The 14950-nt window shown below is 39.7% G+C and overlaps 1 protein-coding gene across 6 annotated transcripts in view; it reads right to left on the bottom strand.

Annotated features, from left to right (window-relative positions):
• Positions 1 to 12729, bottom strand: part of nlrx1 (NLR family member X1) — a 128610-nt gene extending 115881 nt beyond the window's left edge. For 3 of the 6 annotated variants that reach the window (XR_007449518.1, XR_007449519.1, XM_049578773.1), the window contains exon 1: positions 12447 to 12729. The gene's annotated coding sequence lies outside the window, so the exon portion shown is untranslated. The remainder of the gene's footprint in view (positions 1 to 12446) is intronic. The other 3 variants (XM_049578772.1, XM_049578771.1, XM_049578774.1) reach the window with 2 other exon arrangements.
• Positions 12730 to 14950: the final 2221 nt, after the last annotated feature.

The raw sequence follows: 14950 nt of genomic DNA, 5'->3' as shown, positions 1-14950 counted from the left end.
TAAAATCAAAACCTGTGCATGTCCTTCTGACTATGGGCTTCCTGGCTGCAAAGAGAATCATTCTCATGAATTGGAAGACTCATAAACCTTCTTGTTTTGCTTTGTCTGGATGGCTCAAAGACTATTTGGATTTATTAAGTATGGAACGTGCTACTAACTTACTTCTGGACGTTGATAAAGGATTACAAGGGCACTGGGATACTGTACATGCTTTTATTGACTCAAATAGACATTATACTAATATGATTTTATAATACCCTAAAACCATGCTTTATTATGATTTAAAGCCTGTACCAGGTACCATACATGATTTGTAAACCTGTGCATATGTATATATGTAATATATGTATATGGTCGTGAATATGTGTATATGATCATATATGTATACATATGTGTGATTATGTGTGTGTGTGCGTGTATGGTCGTGTATGTATGTGCATATGCGACCATGTTCGTATGTATACAATCATATATATGAATTCATAACATTGTACACCCCCTTCCCTTCCCTTGTTTGTTTGTTTTTTGGGGGGGGGGGGGGGGGGGTCACTTTTTTATTTGTATTTTGATGTGTTGGTATGTCTGCTTTGTTGTTGTGTGTTTTTAAATAAAAAAATGTAATTAAAAAAAAGTATATATACACACACACACATGTAATTTTATATATGTATATGTATATAGCCTATATATACACATATATGTAATTACATATGTGTGTGTGTGTGTGTGTGTGTGTGTATGATTCTTTTAAACGCTGAGTGCTGAACACAGTTCCACAAACACAGTGTTGTCATGGCGTCCGTTTAACACATTTCACTATAAAACAGAAGTCGTTGTAAGTTAAGTATACATTGTGTACTTTTTAAACATCATGCTATTTTACTCTCTAACATGCTATTTTAAGTGCTCCTTTATTTCATCTATGTGCCTCAGTGTTTTGTGGTCTGTATTATGTTTTTATACTGTTTCACTCTCAGGGAATACCTCCTAATCTCACTGTAGCACAATGACAATGAATTCTATTCTATTCTATTCTATTCTATTCTTCTGCCTAAAATTTGTCATGCATGATAAGAGTCGTGGCCATTAGGTGTCTACATGACATGTTTATACTTTAATTTACTTCTAGCAGGTTGACCAGATCCACCACAAATGTACTTTGAAAAGCTTCAAGACCCTGATGATGCTTTCTGGTGAAAATTCTGAGTTTTCGTCTAACAGCATTGCCATTGGTGTGGCGACCATTTTGCACATTTCACCATGAAACAGGAAGTTGTTGCTACTTGAGCAAACATTGTCCAGTCTTCCTAAAGTTTCTCTTGCATGATAAGAGTCCCGGCCTCATGATATCTACCTGCTAAAACTAAGTTATAGGCATAATGCCACCAGCTGTTTCATACTTTGACATACTCCTCCCAGAGGGGTGACCAGATCCACCTCAAGACCTTGATGATGTTTACTCTATAGAAGATATACCACCTCATCCCTGCATGTAGAATCAGACTTTCACACAGGCCTAAATGAACGGCTGCATCAGCCATACGGTGGCTGCTAGTACTCCCAATGGGTCTCATTCATGAAACGTGAGCAGAAGGAATATGTGTGTAAACTGTTCGCAGATGGAAATTTACGTGCATGTCTGCATTCATCAATATTTTAGTAGCTCTGATCTTTTCGTAGCTACTAACAAAATCTACTCCTGCTCCTGACCACTCGTAGTGCCTGTGTAAATTTAGTAAAGCACATAAATATTGCTTGTCACTATTGGAAATTACAATTTTAATTCGTATTGCGCTCTGTTATACACAATACACAGATGCCTTTGAAACATGTAATCTGACATGACAAAATATTAAAAATGTAACACATTTAGTTAAATTAGTTGGCAATAAGCAGGTTTAAGATCCAGATTAGGTTCATGATTGTGAATTATCTATGTAAATCGACTCAATAGATTACACGTTCTTTCTACATGTTGAATGATGATAATAAAAATATACGTAAGGACAGCCGGATCACAGCCTCTTCGGCCTTGGTGCCTGAGTTCAGCAGGGGCAGCAGGTAGTGAAGCCACGAAGGAGCACGCGCCAGCTGAAAGAATTATTTGAGACAACACGTTTTTTTGTTTTTGTTTTGGGTTTTTTTGGCTTTTTGATCATTTGAATGAATAAATCTGATTTGAAAAATGTTTAATTTACGTTGTATTAAACAGAGCTTTTAGGCTATTAAGATTCAAATAATTTGAAGGCAATGCATACAAAACTGCTGTAGGCTATATGTTATCCGTATAATTTGTTAAAATAAATGTTAAATAGCTCTACATTCCAACAGCCATCGCTGATTTAGAGTTTATCCATTACGCACAAAACATCTCTGGTTTCCCGTTCCCACTTCATTCAAAACCCCACAAATGAATCTTCTGTTTGTTTGGTGACCACTGTATTTTTTGTGTGTGTGTGTGCTTATGCGTTTCTTTGCCTCCAGTTTCATATCAAACCATTTAAGCTTCACCTCTGACATGGCTCTTTGTACTACGGAGACAACATTAACAGCATCTGTTACCTCCCTCCAGGCCTTCGCTTTGCCTGTCCCTGTCACACCACTACTAACTGAAGAAATTAAAATGTTTTTTCTTAAGTCCACTTCACCCAAAATTATTTCGATCTCCGCTTCGGAAAAATTATTTTTTCTTTCTCTCTCTCTTTCTTTCTTTGCGCCATGACTGACAGGTTGACAGGATTCACCTACACCTCCTTATATGGTGGTCATTGGCTATCCATGGGTGGGGATTTATGCTAATTGCTGATTACCGGGAGCGCGCTGTCAAATCTGAGTTTCCCGCAGCATTCCTGAATCCAGAGTAGGTTTTTAGTAGAGTAGGCTTTTATGTGCAAATCTACACACAGATTTACTAACTTTTCATGAATGAGACCCAATGTGTGCAAAGGCGCGAGGGACCATTCATCACTGCTTTTAGCTTTAATTCTGTTTGTTTTTTCTTAAAGGCTATCACATATTGAGATGTATTGAACTTTAGAGTCTCTAAAAGGGCTTTTAGCTTGTTAGTGTCTTGAAATAGGGAACATCACAATTACTGAAATGTAGTTTTTAAAAAAACAGTGTGGCACAAACCATTTGGTGGTCTAAGCTTTTAAAGACAGAACTGATTTTTTGGGAAACACAAACAGTTGGAACAACAAGCGCACTCTGTATAGGGAATGGGCACAGTGACGTCACCATGGACGTCGCTGCCATGTTGATGGTTACGGGCAGCAATAAACAAACGCAGTGGTTGAGTTGCATTGAGTGGAGAAAGCAAGGGAAAAGATGTTAAGATGCCAGAAAGGAAAGGGAATACCCTTTCCTTTCTGGCATACTGGGATACATTGAACCACGAAGCCAGGGACCGGTATATGGAGAAAATGAACGCTATAAATGGTTTGGACCTAGCCTTGGACCACGACATTCAAACGAACCCCGTTTTTCGTTTGGGGGTTCCCGGTCTAGACCAATTCACGTCTCCATAAACGTTCAAATCAAACATGTAAGGTACTCACCTCATAGGCACAGATGTTAGGAAGGTATACGGGGGGTTGCCGTGTGTTTGTATATCCATTATTGTTCAATAAACATGCATTTTTATCTCGGATGTCTGAAATTTTCTTCACCCCTTCTTCGTCCTGCAATGAATGAGTGCAACAGCTTTCTACTGCGCGGTTGGGAAGTGTATTGCACATTGGTAGTAAGAGCAGAGATATTGGATAAAGCGAGATACCCCACTCAGCTCACTTCCTGATTCAGTGACATCAGCGCCACACCCCCGTAGGAGACTTGTGGCAGCTCTGAATGTATTGTCGTCAATGAGGAAAATGAACGTGATCACAATTTATGGTCAATTCTTTCGCCCTATAGTCACTAAAGTAAATACTGGGTTCATTTTCCACAAGCCACACAGGGAGGGAGAACAGGCTCTGATTGGAGGGAGAGCTAACCACGCCCACTTAGGAGACAGGAAGAGTAAGCGTTGTCTTAACATTGGATAAGCCTACGGTGGGGTATCTCCTTTATCCAATATCTCTGGTAAGAGGCAATTAACGTCTTGGTCCAAGGCTAGAGCCTCTCACTACCAATGTGCAATACACCTCCCAACCGCTATAGTGGCGCTGTGGCGCAGTAGAAAGCCGTTGCACTCATTCATTGCAGGACAAAGAAGGGGTGAAGAAAATTTCAGACATCCGAGATAAAAATGCATGTTTATTGAACAATAACAGATATACAAACACACGGCAACCCCCCCGTACACCTTCCTAACATCTGTGCCTATGAGGTGAGTACATTACATGTTTGATTTGAACATTTATGGAGACGTGAATCGGTCTAGACCGGGAACCCCCAAACAAAAAACGGGGTTCGTTTGAATGTCTTGGTCCAAGGCTAGGTCCAAATCATTTATAGCATTCCTTTTCTCCATATACCGGTCTCTGGCTTCGTGGTTCAATGTATCCTGGTAAATTCCCTTTTCTTTCTGGCATCTTAACATCTTTTCCCTCGCTTTCTTCACTCGATGCAACTCAACTACTGCGTTTGTTTACTGCTGCCCGTAGCCATCAACATGGCGGCGACGTCCATGGTGACATCACTGTGCCCATTCCCTATTCTAATAAGAAGCTCCTCAGAGGCGGATGGCCAAGATGGCACTCTGACCACCCGCATTTGGACGAGCTACGCAAACCCAACTGTTTTTTGCAAGTGTGAGGTGTGAACAGATGAACTACCTTAGCTGATAACGACAGTAACTCTACTCGCTACTTCTGGGGAATGCCGAAAGCCAAAATGAAAAGCTCTGAGAAAAGAAAAAGCGATGCTTTGAAGATGCTAGCGAGTGTTGCTAACTCTGCTAGCAAGCCTGCTACACCCACGCCTCCCGCTCCCGACGGGCTAATTGAGGCCAAGAATGCATTCATCGACAACATGCATGACTATCTTGACGTGGATAACGGCCAAGTACAGGTATCATTTATAGAAGAAGAGCTTCCACCTCTTCCCATTACACCGACTAAGCCCCCTGCAGTTAAACAGAGAAAAGCTGAAGACACGGGGACGGCTACCATCCTCTCCCAGTTGTCCTCTCTCTCTCAGCTGATAAACAACAGAGCGGAAGCCCTGGAAAAGATGGTCAGTAACAACTCCAGTGTGATTGCAGAAGTGAAAAAAGCAGTCAAAGAAAACGCTACTCAGATTACAGGTGTCAAGGAAGCATTTGACTTTATCTGTGCTGATATAAAGACCATGAAGGACAGAGTTGATCACATCGAGTCGAAGATTAAAAAACACAAAGCAAGCTGTGACACACATGAGAAACGCTTAGCCCATCTGGAAAGTTACACCCGCCGCTGGAACTCTACAGCTTGGAGGAGAAGAAAAAGCAGGACGTGCGAAAAGAAGTCATCCAGGTGTGCCAGGCTCTTCTTCCAGAGGCCAGAGAAAAACTACCAGGCGTCGTCAATATGGTGCATCGCCTGGGGTCCAGGAAACCAACCAACAACCAAACCAGAGGCATCATAATGCAATTCACCTCCCGGATCTACCGCGATGCCATCTGGCGTGCAGCGAAAAATTCATCTTTCCTGAAGAGCAACGACCTGAAGCTGGCAGAGGACTTGTCAGCAGAGGACAGACACAAGAGGAACCGGCTGTGGCCTAATCTCTCAAGACAGATTCTGCAATTTACATTGTAGAATCTGTCGGCAGCCCTGCGTGAAAGACGACTACAGAGGGGAGGGGAGGGCAGGGCTTTGAGTTTGAACGATGCTGCACTTTAGCCAATCACAATGGAGGGGGCGTGGCCGAGACGTGCAGGTGTCCCCAGGAAATGTGTACCTACATAAACAGCAAGCTCCGCGCCCATAGCGACTGATCCACCCAAAACGCCATCTCATCAATGTGAAATTTTTTTTTTTTTCCAGCAGATGTCTTAGTTACAACATGATTGAGCAAACTGGAGTAGTTTCATGTTGTATCCAACAACGGGAGGCTTTTAATAGATGACGTCCTGATGTTAGCTTTGCTAACTGTCCCTGTCAGCTGCAGCCACTGCTGCTTTCTAGACATCGTGATTTCCCATAACTGAATAAATACCACACATAGCAACACAAAACTGCTTTGCTAGCTCACTCATGTTGTAAGATATCCGCTGGAAAAAATATTTTATTCACGGACCGTTTATTGAGTTATTACCTTATTTTTATACAGTCTGTGGTTATTACAGACACCGCTAACGGCTAACGTTAACAGCTAACAGTTAGCCCAGCTAATCTATGATAACCATGTTAATTACAAAACACACAGAAATAGTAATGTTTGTTCAATCATTGTGTTGATAGACTTAACAAACATCAGATTAGTCTACACGGTGATATAGTGATGTGAAAAATGTGATATATAGCTAAACTCTGCTGGTTTTCTACCCGAAGTATTTGTAAACAACACGGCGATTCCCTGGGGGCACCGCCGGAAGTTAAGGGCGTGAGCGATCGCCGAGGCTTCTGCACTCCCGTTAGTCGAAAAACTCAGGCTGTGCCTCCAGAGGTAAAGGAAGAAAAAAAAAATTTTCTTTTTTTTTTACCGATGGATTTCCAGATTGGCTGTGGCCTGCTGTGGAAAAGGCACGTAAAGAAAACTAGCTGGCTTTCTTCGTTGGTGGCCGTGCTTTTGTGAATGGATCTGAAATATTCCCACCATAGAAACACGGTTGATGAGCCAATGTTAACGTGAGGTGTTATCAGTAAGGTTTACAATTTTACTTTTCACTTCTTCTCTCTTTTGGACTAATGCCAGAGGTTGTTTTTTTTCTTTTCTACAGTGGACATTTAATTACACTGGCAAGGTAATGTTAGTAAGGAGTGAGGTGCCTTCAAGTTAAAAGCTTCTATTTGTATTTTATTGTATTATTTTTTTTTTTTTTTTGAAGATATACATGTGCTTTATAAAAGTCGTTTCTAACTACAGTTTAATACAGCTATTTTTAGTTATGTACCTACCTAAAAATTTACCAACCTCTGCTTAAAAAGAGAAGAAGAATGTGCCTTGGTTAAATTTTGCGAGAGGATGTTTGCTACACTGAGCGTATTTTACTGTCTCCTCAGGTTATTGCTTTACTTGAAACCACACTAGATGTTCGCAACTGTTTTGAAAAGGGTTTGTTCTTCTCATCTACTTGTAAGTAAGTACACTCTTAGTGACCGTAAGTTCTCTTTACTTGGTCTAGCACTTTATTTTATTTTTCTATTACTGTTTTTCATTCTTTATGTCTTTATCTGTTATTTCACTAAAAGTGAGAGGTTTAAGAAACCACGTCAAACATAAAGCTACATTTCTATATTGCAAACAGCATAACACTGACTTTTGCTTTGTACACGAATCCCACTCAACTGAACAGGATGTTAATTTTTGGAAGTTACAGTGGGGAGGAGACTTATGGATGTCCCATGGGTCAGAATGCTCAGCTAGTGTTTGCATTTTGAAAAATCGTTTTAATGGGAAAGTTTTATTTTCAGACTGTGACAAAGATGGCCATTTCATATTTCTTGTTCTTGAGATTGCAAACTTAAGCTACATCTTAGTCAATGTGTATGGGTTTAATTCACAAGCAGAAAATAACACTTATATTGATACATTAGAAAAGCAACTGCTCCACTGGCTTCCAAATTCTTCAATAATATTTGGTGGAGATTTCAATATTACACTGGATAATCAAATTGACAGGTGGCCTCCAAGAAACTCCGACTTCTCCAGTTCTCATTGGAAGAGATTAATGGATAAATTTATTTTAACTGATATTTGGAGAGATACCCATGTATTACAGAAATCCTATACATGGTGCAACAAGTTGTTGTCTAACATGTCACGCATTGATTACTGGCTGGTCGCTAAAGATCTGAAAAATGTCTTAACAAACATTCTGCCTTTGCCATTATCTGATCATAAACTATCAGCATCAATATTCCTTTATTGTCTTTTCCCTCCTCCATTAAATCCTCATACTGGAAGCTTAATAGCACCATTCTTAAATATAAAGATCTAACTACTGAAATTGAAAGATTGATTAGACATTATTGGAACAAAACTCTGAATGAAAATGTATATTCAGATTCAGATTCAGATTCAGAATACTTTATTAATCCCCGGGGGGAAATTGTTTTTGTTCCAATGCTCCGTGCAAAGTAGAAATAGAAATACAGTATGAAAGGAAACAAGAGATAAAGATGAAGATATAAATAAGATACTAAAATAGCCAATGAAATAAATAAAATAAATATTAAAGTAGACATTAAAATAAAATAAAATAAAATATTAAAGTAGACATTAACATAAAATAAAATATTAAAGTAGACATTAGAATAAAATAGAATAAGATAAAATATTAAAGTAGACATTAACATAAAATAAAATATTAAAGTAGACAATAAAGTGAAATAAATAATAAAAATAGTAAAGTAGACAATCTGAAATATATACAATATACAATGAAAAGGTTGTAGCGTTATAAATGAAATAAGAATGAGTAATTATATTGTGTGTTTTGTTTTATAAATAGCCAAATGAGTCCGATAATCAAAGGGAGGAGTTGTATAGTTTAATGGCCACAGGTAAGAATGACTTCCTGTGGCGCTCAGTGGTGCATTTAGGAGCAATCAGTCTCTGGCTGAAGGTGCTCCGCAGTTCGACCAGAGCGTTGTGGAGAGGGTGAGAGCCATGCTGAAGTATCGCCCGCACCTTTGACAGCATCCTCCTGTCTGACACTGCTGTCAAGGAGGATGCTGTCAAATATAGCAATAATTGGGAGTTAATCAAGTATGAGACTGCTAAATACCTGAGAAAATACAGCGGTGATTTGGCAAAAATAAGAAGAGCAGAAGAAAATGATACAATACTTAAGATTACTTCTTTATCATCCAGACCACTAGAGGCTCTCAGTGAGTCAGAAAAGATTGAGCTTGCTGAGCAACAGCACAGGTTGGATGAGATATACAAGCGAAAAACTGAAGGAGCGTTTGTTAGATCGTGTAGAAGATGGCTTGAAGAAGGTGAGCAGAATTCTGCCTACTTTTTTAGTCTAGAAAAACAACAATCTAAAAACAATGCTATACAGCAATTGAAAATTGAAGGGTTAATTAGCGATGATCAAAAGAGAATAGCTAATTATTGTGCTGAGTTTTACAGTAATCTTTATACCTCCAAGTACTGCCATCAATCTAGCTCTGACTTTTTTGATTCTATTCCTAATATTAATCAGCTGAGTGAAGCAGATAGTATTTTTTGCGACTGCCCTATTACATTGAATGAAATCATTGACGCTATAAACCATTTAAAAGTCAATAAATCACCTGGAACAGATGGCTTTATGGCCGAATTTTATAAGCAGTTCTGTGAAAGTTTAGCCCCATTTCTAAAAGAAGTATATGCAGAAAGTACAGACAGAGGTTCACTCTCTCCTACATTATGTCAAGGTCTTATCACCCTCATTCCTAAACTTAAGAGAGATAATCTCATATTAGATAATTGGCACCCAATATCCTTATTAAATAATGATTACAAAATGTTTGCACTTGTACTATCTAACAGGCTGAAATCTGTACTAGATACCGTAATAGACGAATGTCAATCAGGTTTTATGCAAAACAGACATATTTCTAATAATGTAAGGTTAGTTTTAGATGTATTAGATTACTCAGATCTTATTCAAGATGACAGTTTTATTCTTTTCTTAGGACTTTGATAAAGCTTTTGATTCCTTAGAGCATGATTTTATGATGGTGCCTCTAAGCAAATTCGGTTTTGGCAATTTCTTTTGTAAAGCAGTTAAAACATTATATACAAATGGAAATAGCTCTATTAAACTAAGTTACGGCACTTCTCCAAGATTTCCTTTAAAACGTGGCGTTCGTCAAGGCTGTCCTCTGTCTGTATACCTCTTCCTTCTGGCTGCACAACTTCTTAATTTACAGATTAAAGCCAGCCCTTTAAAAGGCATTACTATCGCCAATAGGGAAATAATTATCAGCCAGCTGGCAGATGATACAGCCTTATTTCTTAAGGATGCTTCTCAAGTGTCAGTCGCAGTCAAAATTATCCAGTCCTTCTCCAAAGCGCCTCTATCTTAATCTTAACAAATGTGAACGATTACCAGTAAATAACTGTACAGTGTCCTCAATTGTTCACATTCCAGTGAGAGATTCTGTCACATATCTTGGTGTTCAAATTGTTAAAGATAACTAGCTGAGAGGCACCTCAAATTTTACTCCAATTATTGAAAAGACCCAAAAAGTCCTCAATCACTGGCTACAAAGAGACTTGTTTCTGAAGGGCAGAGTTCTGCTCACTAAGGCAGAAGGCATTTCGCGTCTAACCTATGCTGCTCAGTCATTGTTTGTTAATAATTCCTTATGTAAATCTGTTGATAGGATGCTCAGTAACTTCTTATGGAAAAACAAAACACACTACATGCGAAAATCTGTTGTTTTAAATGCATATGACAAAGGTGGACTAAATTTTATAGGCTTCAGCTCTCTCAATAATACGTTTAAAATAAACTGGATTAAACAATATTTAAAAAACCCAACCTCTATCTGGAACTTTATCTCTCACCATGTCTTTTCCCAGTTTGGTGGCCTGAAATTCATTCTGCTTTGTAATTATAGTAGTCAGAAAATCCCGCTTAAACTCTCCAACTTTCATTAGCAGGTACTATTAACATGGACGCTGATTTACAAGCACAACTTTTCCCCACAGAAATGTTATATTTGGAACAACTGTAGTATTTTGTACAAAAATAAGTCACTATTTTATGATAAATGGTTCAACCATGGTATTCTTTTAGTGAGTCAGTTATTTAATAGTACAGGACTTCTGTACAGCTACTCTGAATTTCTCACCCGGTACAATATACCTGTAACTCCAAAAGAATTTTCAGTAGTTTCTGATGCAATCCCATCTGGTTTTTGTATGTTGTTCAAGAATGCTGACCACTCTCCACCCCTGTCATTGTCACCCCTGATCCATTAGAAACTTCACTGGGTAAAGTTTGTTTTTCTCTTAATAGAAGTATTAATTCTAAAATAAGAGCCTTGTTTCAGGAGGAATTGGTTTCTGTTCTTACAGCAACATTTTACTGGAGCAATTTTGTCAGTAATATCAACTGGAAAAAAGTCTGGTCTTTACCACAGAAGTTTCTTCTAACTAATAAGGTAAAGGAAGTTTCATTTAAGCTGATCCATAGATTCTATCCAGTCAAACACTTTTTACAAAAACTGAAGAATGACATTGATGTAAAATGCTCCTCCTGCGAATCTCTTCCCGAAACATGCTCTCATTTATTTTGGTATTATGAATTTACTTGTGAACTGTGGAATGAGATTAATAAATTCATAATTATTAGTATTTTTCCAGATTTTGTCTTATACTATAAAAACGTTTTATTTGGCTGTTGTGACTAAAGAAGTAAAGATGAGAACGCTTTCTTTCTTATTAATCTAATTCTACTGTTGGCTAAGTTTCACATACACAAGTGTAAATTCACAAACAAAAAAACAAATTCCTCTGTGTTTATAAAAGAAATGGAACCGTATATATCAACGATCTCCACCTCACAGAACAAAAAAAGCTATAAAAACCTTTAATATATGCTCTACTTATAAAGTGTTTACGTGAAATGACTGCCATACTCTCGCACCCCGTCTTCTTCACCTCTCATGTCTTTCTTGTTTACTTTTGATTGTAAGTGATTTGTTTTATATCTGTCATTTTTCGTCTGTTCAGCGCACCTTCGCGTTATGTTGTGTTCAAGGTTGCACCAGCATACTTGTATTGGTTTTTATACGTATCTGTGTGTGCCAGCTATTCTCAATAAAGTTTTTGAAAAAAAAAAAGAAGAAGCTCCTCACAGCTGAGAAATTACAGCTCTATAGACTGACCAAAGCCAAGTTCGATCTCTTAACAATCAGGAAACGTTTCTGACGATGTAAATACAGTTATTGTTAGCCTATATGTGCAGTTATGTAACGTTACCAACAACATTTAAATAGGCTGAAGCGGTCAGGCTGAGGGACCTTGTGTCATAACATTAGTTTTTCTGCAGTGTGCTGTGTTACTCCCAAAAGAGGTCCGACTTTAATACAAAATTACATAAACAAGAAGTAACGTTAACCTATTGCCACATTTAAAAACTTGATATTAGTTTCATGATCGCGTTCCGATCACTATCTGTCACAACGATGGTAACAGGAAACACGAGTGAAGTTAATCCAGCCAGCCGAAGTAACGTCAGGCTGCCAGCTGGTGGCACATAAAGTTGAATATGTCCCCACAGACTCTGAACCAGCTGACAGTTAATGTTCATGCAAACAATAAATGAAATGTCACGTCATGGAAGATAAAACCACACTTACATAATGACGTCTTATCGCCCTGCACCCTTGTCTCCAATCGGTCGTTGTATCCGGACATTGACGTTATCCTAATTACTTGTATTCTTTTGCTTTGGTCTTTCTTGCTCACTCCATCTGGTGACTAAATTAGCATTGCAATGTGACTACAAAGACACAGGGTCTGTCCCAAGTCTTTTTATAGTGCTACTGCTAGCCAAGGCTATTCAAGAGAAGGCTGAGACACGGAGTCAAACATGGGGGGGGGACTGCACATGCGGAATGTAACTTGAGCTGCGATTCTGGAGGGTGAGTGCCGACCAGATGTTATTGCGCATGTGCAACCCCCCCATGTTTGACCCCGTGTCTCAGCCTTCTCTTGAATAGCCCAGTGCCGTCAGGGCTCTGGAATAGCCTTGATTTGTGCAGCGAGGAGCTAGCGCTAGGAGCTAGCAGCAAGCTTTAAGCAGCCACGAGCCATAGACATATATACATAGACGCCGCATTGGCTGCCGCTGCCTATCAGAGCCGACGTCCTCGCCGGCCGCCATCTTGGATGGGTCTCGCTTCGCCTCCACAGTGCATTCACTTCTATTGAGGAAGGAGCTGTATGCACAAGTAAAATAGAATAACTCACTGTAGGCATGTGAATTACAGCGTTTCATTGCAGAGAATGCATGTAACGGGTACACTTGCGCTATTTCTCCGCCATCCCGTTCAAATGAGACAGATAGAGGGGGCGGGTATTTATACGTCATGGCCTCAAGCTGAAAAAGACTTCCTGTTAGGAACCTCTGGACCATCCTAGCTCGTAGCTGCTTAAAGCTTGCTGCTAGCTCCTAGTGCTAGCTCCTCGCTGCACAAATAAGAGACTTGGGACGGCCTAGAAGATGACAGACCTCGAACGACTTCCGGTTCAAGCGAGGAGCTAGCAGTAGCACTATAAAAATAAGAGACTTGGGACCAGACGCTGCATCGATTGCCTGAGCGCGTCCTCGCCAGCAGCCATCTTGGATGGGTCTCGCTTCGCCTCCACAATGCTTTCACTTCTATTGAGGAAGGAGCTGTATGCACAAGTAAAATAGAATAACTCACTGAATTTTCAACTGATTTTCACGCAGTTTGGTTTGTTACAATCGGCACACATGTAGTTATGATACAGGATGCTTTCGTACATTAAAAATGCGGGATTTCATGCTTTAATACTTTCTGCAGATAGCAACAGCATGTTATTTAGGTCACAACACAGTTATTTTATTCACCTCAACCCCGGAGTGGGATATATATATATATATATATATATATATATATATATATATACAGTACAGGCCAAAAGTTTGGACACACCTTCTCATTCAATGCGTTTTCTTTATTTTCATGACTATTTACATTGTAGATTCTCACTGAAGGCATCAAAACTATGAATGAACACATGTGGAGTTATGTACTTAACAAAAAAAGGTGAAATAACTGAAAACATGTTTTATATTCTAGTTTCTTCAAAATAGCCACCCTTTGCTCTGATTACTCCTTTGCACACTCTTGGCATTCTCTCGATGAGCTTCAAGAGGTAGTCACCTGAAATGGTTTTCCAACAGTCTTGAAGGAGTTCCCAGAGGTGTTTAGCACTTGTTGGCCCCTTTGCCTTCACTCTGCGGTCCAGCTCACCCCAAACCATCTCGATTGGGTTCAGGTCCGGTGACTGTGGAGGCCAGGTCATCTGCCGCAGCACTCCATCACTCTCCTTGGTCAAATAGCCCTTACACAGCCTGGAGGTGTGTTTGGGGTCATTGTCCTGTTGAAAAATAAATGATCGTCCAACTAAACGCAAACCGGATGGGATGGCATGTCGCTGCAGGATGCTGTGGTAGCCATGCTGGTTCAGTGTGCCTTCAATTTTGAATAAATCTCCAACAGTGTCACCAGCAAAATACCCCCACACCATCACACCTCCTCCTCCATGCTTCACAGTGGGAACCAGGCATGTGGAATCCATCCGTTCACCTTTTCTGCGTCTCACAAAGACACGGTGGTTGGAACCAAAGATCTCAAATTTGGACTCATCAGACCAAAGCACAGATTTCCACTGGTCTAATGTCCATTCCTTGTGTTTCTTGGCCCAAACAAATCTCTTCTGCTTGTTGCCTCTCCTTAGCAGTGGTTTCCTAGCAGCTATTTGACCATGAAGGCCTGATTCGCAGTCTCCTCTTAACAGTTGTTCTAGAGATGGGTCTGCTGCTAGAACTCTGTGTGGCATTCATCTGGTCTCTGATCTGAGCTGCTGTTAACTTGCCATTTCTGAGGCTGGTGACTCGGATGAACTTATCCTCAGAAGCAGAGGTGACTCTTGGTCTTCCTTTCCTGGGTCGGTCCTCATGTGTGCCAGTTTCGTTGTAGCGCTTGATGGTTTTTGCGACTCCACTTGGGGGCGCATTTAAAGTTTTGCAATTTCCGGACTGACTGACCTTCATTTCTTAAAGTAATGATGGCCACTCGTTTTTCTTTAGTTAGCTGATTGGTTCTTGCCA

The sequence above is a fragment of the Epinephelus fuscoguttatus genome, linkage group LG6 (assembly GCF_011397635.1).
Source record: "Epinephelus fuscoguttatus linkage group LG6, E.fuscoguttatus.final_Chr_v1".
NCBI classification, from domain to species: domain Eukaryota; kingdom Metazoa; phylum Chordata; class Actinopteri; order Perciformes; family Serranidae; genus Epinephelus; species Epinephelus fuscoguttatus.
This window is presented reverse-complemented; position numbering and strand designations above follow the sequence as displayed.